Source organism: Apium graveolens, chromosome 9, assembly GCF_009905375.1.
Source record: "Apium graveolens cultivar Ventura chromosome 9, ASM990537v1, whole genome shotgun sequence".
NCBI lineage: Eukaryota > Viridiplantae > Streptophyta > Magnoliopsida > Apiales > Apiaceae > Apium > Apium graveolens.
The window spans coordinates 123,267,625-123,273,473 of NC_133655.1; the positions used below are offsets into that span (position 1 = coordinate 123,267,625).

The 5,849-nt window shown below is 39.6% G+C and overlaps 1 non-coding gene across 1 annotated transcript; it reads right to left on the reverse strand.

Annotated features, from left to right (window-relative positions):
- Nucleotides 1–3,060: 3,060 nt before the first annotated feature.
- Nucleotides 3,061–3,167, reverse strand: LOC141688118 (small nucleolar RNA R71). The gene has a single exon (XR_012561581.1). It is a non-coding gene; the product is annotated as a small nucleolar RNA R71 (small nucleolar RNA).
- Between the last annotated feature and the right edge of the window lie 2,682 nt (nt 3,168–5,849).

A 5,849-nucleotide genomic window follows, 5' to 3' on the forward strand; every position in this document is an offset into this window, starting at 1 on the left:
TAGAAAACACATTAAAACACTTAATAATCTTGAGTACAAACGCATCAATTCAAAGCTTTACGGAGTATAATAAAGTATCATAAATGCCACTCAACATACCCCCAAACTTGAATCGATGCTTGTCCTCAAACATAAACAGACTCAAAAAACAAGAAATAAAAATGCATGAATGCAACTAAATGAATGCAACGATCCCCATAGAATAACTAAACCAATCAACAAGCAACACATCAGCAAATGCAGTTATTCACATAAAAATCAATTAAAGCTCACAAATCAACCTACAAACCAAAGACGTGCATGTGTGCAACTGCTTACATATATACCAATCGCAACTAGATCAACAATCATGACTCTCTACTTATCAAAACAATTGCAAGTTTATAAATAGAATAAAAGCTAGACTTAAAATAACTTATAACACTTTAATTCTTATATCGGAGTTTAACATGGATTCATGCTTTTATTCACAACAAAACAACACAAGTATGCTTATTTGATTGTGCAATGAGTGAGGTCCACAAAAGACTTATACAATAGTACCTATGTAGCGAGCGTTAGGTTAGCGGATCCCAGACTATAAAAGCCTTATGTCAGTAGGCACAAAGTCCCCTAAGAACTTAATAACTCGAGTACTAAAGAGCCCACTCGTGATCAATTATAGATAAACTTATTCTTTTTTTTCCTTTTTTTTTCCTTTTTTTTCTTTTTTTTCTTTTTTTTCTTTTTTTCTTTTTTTATTCTTTTTTTCAAATTTCTGAACGAGTGCGTTTCGCTCCATCTCGCTCAACCCTAGACTACTCATATAAATATGAGCCGACTACTAGCCATTTGACACCTAGCCACACAACTTGTAATAAAATCCAATTTTTCTCCAATTTTGAAATATCCATGTCTTTATTATTAAGAGAATATCCTAAATTCTAAATATAAATGATAAGTGGCATTTTATACCACTTAGAACGTCTTAAAATGGCTTAAATTGGTGTCTTGAAATCAAGTATTTTGTGTATTTGATGCGTTTTTCTAGTGTTTATGCATTTCAGGGTATTAGTTGCATTTCGGAGGAAGAATCATCAAGAATAAGCCTTGGCATGTGTTCACCATTACGAGAGGAAAAGAACGGGCAGATTACGGCGAAGAAACGGAGAAAACCTGGAATTTTTCCAGTAGGGTCCTGCGCGTCCGCGCAGCAATGCTGAACGGCCGCGCAGCAGCCTTGCGCGCCCGCACAGAAATGTTGAGCGACCGCGCAGGGTCGGGGAAAAGGATAAATTATTTTAGACTTCTACTTCTGTTTGGCTTCCAACTTCTATGTAATCTGAGTTTTATGGGACTATTATATAAGTAGATTTGAGACGTTTTCATAGAGAATATGAAGGAGATTATGTTTTAGATTGTGTTTTGCGCAAGAAGCGAATGAGATAAGGAAGAAGACCGATTTAGCACACCGCAACAAAGAGGAAGTATATTTTCTTGTGATTCTTGTTTCGTTGTAACGTTGGATGCTAGTTTTCTTGCTTTGACTTATTTACTCTTGTGACGTACTCTGTTTTAATATAGTTAGTTTAGTTATTATTTTCTTGTGTTGTTTATCATGATTTCATATGAACCCATGATGACGATAAGTTCTATTATGGGCTAATCGTGATCATGGGGTTGCAACGGATTTATTATGGAATTCTTTAGTTAATTGTTTAATACTTTAGTATGTGATGATTGCATGATATCTAGTATTGGTTGTGCGTATTCGTCTTATGTACGTCGCGAACATATAAGATAGGGTGTTAATCTCTTGTGAAGCGACAGTGGATCTTGAGATTTAGAACTTGCCATGCTAGCATAGGTTCATGTATGTTGTGCATGATTAGTGGGTAACTCTAACAGTTTTATTTGCCCTATGTAATCAAAAGGGATAACTTGTGCTTAAATCGTTGTGTTGTCAATTTCTGTAGACATATAGGAATTCAACATGATTGATGACTATTCAACTTCTATCTTAATTGTGGATGCTTGGTAGAATGGTATTAGTACAATGAAAGTTGGCTTTTATCAGTTTCGTGTTATTCGATTAATGTCATCACTGTCACATGCTAAAGGTAATAACAATGCCTATAGAAGGAAGTAATAATGAAGTTGTGATCTCATGAGTGTTTTATTATTGATAAATTGAAGTGTTAGTTAAGTGGTTAATTAAGTAGTTAATTATAGTTAATATTTAATCAACAATTTTAAGTGTTATCTTAACATTGAGAAGTAATCATACATTGGTGAGTGAGTTTAATTAGACAATAACTTAGTCTGAGTCTCTGAGGGAACGAACTAGAAAGTATTCTATATTACTTGCGAACGCGTATACTTGCGTGAATATTAGTGCGTGATTTCGCCCTAACAAGTTTTTGGCGCCGCTGCCGGGGACTCGGCGTATTTGTTTAGTTTATGTACTTACCATCATTGGTCATTAGGACTCAGTGATTAGGACGTAGTAGTTAATTACTCTTTTCGGTTGTGTTTCAGGTACTTTAGCAAGCGTTTATGCAAACTCGTTCTCGTGCTCGCAAGAGGACCTTAGATACAGCTGAGGAGAAAGACGAAGTTCTTGATACTCCGGAGAAGTTAGATTTTGAGGATTCGGATTCAGGAACTGAGCAGAAAGAACTAGTAAACATGGGAGATCGTATTGTTCAAGCTGATCCAGCTCTTATGGATTTTTCTCGGCCTAAAATTGATGACATTCAGTCAAGCATCCTTCATCTGGCTATTCAAGCTAACACCTTTGAAATCAAGCCGGGCACTATTCAGATGGTGCAGAATTCTGTTTCTTTTGGAGGAGCGGCAACTGAAGACCCCAACATGCACATAAGAAATTTTGTCGAGATCTGCAGCACTTTTAAGTATAATGGTGTGACTGATGAGGCTATCAAGTTGAGGCTTTTCCCATTCTCACTGAGGGATAAAGCTAAAGACTGGTTACATTCTGAACCAGCTGGGTCCATCACTACGTGGCAAGATCTTGCACAAAAGTTTCTGGTGAAGTTTTATCCAATGGCAAAGACTGCTGCTATGAGGAGTGCTCTTACTCAGTTTGCGCAGCAACCTACAGAATCTATGTGCGAGGCTTGGGAACGCTACAAGGAAATGTTGAGAAAATTTCCACATCATGGAATGCCGGATTGGATGGTAATCACTGGTTTTTATAATGGTTTGAGGGCCCAATCTCGGCCCATGCTCGATGCAGCAGCTGGAGGAGCCTTATGGGCTAAAAGCTATACTGAGGCGTATAATCTTATAGAGACAATGGCTGCAAACGAGCATCAAAACCCAACTCAGAGGATGATGTCAGGCAAGGTCGCAAGTATTCTGGAAGTTGATGCAGCCACCGCTATTGCAGCCCAGCTCCAAGCGCTATCAATGAAGGTTGATTCTTTGGCTACGTATGGAGTTAATCAAATAGCTATGGTTTGTGAGCTTTGTGCAGGTTCTCATGCTACGGATCAGTGTTCTCTTGTCAACGAATCTGTTCAGTATGTGAATAATTATCAGCGACAACAACAGCCTGTGCCAGCGACCTATCATCCTAACAACAGAAATCATCCAAATTTCAGCTGGGGGAATAATCAGAATGCTATTCAGCCAACATATCAGCAAGGAGTAAGTAAACAGTTTAACCCACCTGGATTCCAGCAACCACAGCAGTATGCTACAAGGCAATCATATCCTCAACAGGGAAGTGCAGCTGCACCTACTAGTGCTGATTTTGAGGAACTTAAGCTGTTGTGCAAGAGTCAGGCAGTTTCTATCAAGACCTTGGAAAATCAAATCGGTCAATTAGCCAATGCAGTGCTCAATCGTCAACCTGGCACTCTTTCCAGTGACACGGAAGTACCAGGCAGGAAGGAAGCTAAAGAGCAAGTCAAGGCTATTACCTTAAGGTCTGGAAAAGTAGCTGATGCTGAAAAGGCAAAAGAAGTCGAAGCTGAAGTTAGAGATGAAGAATCTAAGCAAAAGGAGAAAGTGGCGGAACCAAAGAAGACTACTGTTGAACACACTCTGCCTGAGGCTAATACAGGGGAGAAACAGCTCTATCCTCCACCACCTTTTCCTAAGAGATTGCAGCAACAAAAGCTGGATAGACAGTTCGGGAAGTTTCTGGAGGTGTTCAAGAAACTTCACATCAATATACCTTTCGCTGAGGTGCTGGAACAAATGCCTAGTTATGCGAAGTTTATGAAGACTATTCTTTCAAGGAAGGTGAAACTGGATGACCTTGAAACCGTTGCTCTCACGGAAGAATGCAGCGCGGTTCTGCAACAAAAGTTACCACCAAAACTGAAAGATCCAGGAAGCTTCACCATTCCTTGCACCATTGGCAATCTAACTTTTGACAAGTGCCTTTGTGATTTGGGAGCAAGCATTAATCTGATGCCGTTGTCGATCTTTAAAAAGCTGGATCTGCCTGATCCAAAACCCACATACATGTCGCTATAATTGGCTGACCGTTCCATTACTTACCCAAGGGGCATAGTTGAGGATGTGCTCGTCAAAGTGGATAAGCTCTTCTTTCCTGCAGATTTTGTTATTCTGGATTTTGAGGAAGATAAGAAGATTCCCATAATCTTGGGGAGGCCTTTCTTGGCTACTGGCCGTACTTTGATAGATGTGCAAAAAGGGGAACTTACTATGCGGGTCCAAGATCAGGATGTGACCTTCAACGTATTCAAGGCAATGAAATTCCCTACAGAAGATGAGGAGTGCTTAAAAGTGGATGTGATTGATTCCGCAGTTACTTCGGAACTCGAGCACATGCTAATGTCTGATGCATTGGAAAAGGCCTTAGTGGGGGAATTTGACAGTGATGATGAAGATAGTAACGAGCAATTACAATATTTGAACGCTTCTCCATGGAAGCGAAAGCTCGACATACCATTTGAATCTCTTGGTACTTCTGACCTTAAGAATGCTGAAGGGAAGCTCAAACCATCAATAGAGGAAGCACCTACCTTGGAGCTCAAACCATTACCTGAACACTTGAGGTATGCTTTTTTAGGTGATTCATCTACGTTACCTGTTATTATTTCAGCTGACCTTTCAGGTAGTGAGGAAGACAAGCTTTTAAGGATTTTGAGAGAATTCAAATCGGCTATAGGATGGACCATAGCAGACATCAAGGGGATAAGTCCTTCATATTGTATGCATAAAATTCTGCTAGAGAAAGGTAGTAAGCCAACTGTGGAACAGCAACGAAGACTGAATCCCATCATGAAGGAGGTGGTGAAGAAAGAAATTCTGAAATGGCTAGATGCAGGCATCATTTATCCTATTTCTGACAGCTCGTGGGTGAGCCCCGTGCAATGTGTACCTAAGAAAGGAGGTATCACTGTGGTCGCAAATGAAAAGAATGAGCTCATCCCTACTCGAACAGTTACAGGATGGAGAGTATGCATGGATTATAGAAAATTGAACAAAGCCACAAGGAAGGATCATTTCCCTCTCCCATTCATTGATCAAATGCTTGACAGATTGGCGGGACATGAGTATTTTTGTCTTCTGGATGGTTATTCCGGGTATAATCAGATTTGTATTACACCAGAGGATCAGGAAAAGACTACCTTCACTTGTCCATTTGGCACATTTGCTTTTCGTAGAGTTTCGTTTGGGTTATGTGGCACCCCGGCCACCTTTCAGAGATGTATGATGGCTATATTCTCTGACATGATTGGAAATAACGTCGAAGTGTTCATGGATGATGTAATAACCCCAATTTTTGAGAAATTTTGAAACCCTTATGAATAGTGTTTTTGCTGAACGAGAAAACTTTTCATGCCACGCTATGTAGGGGTTCTGTTATT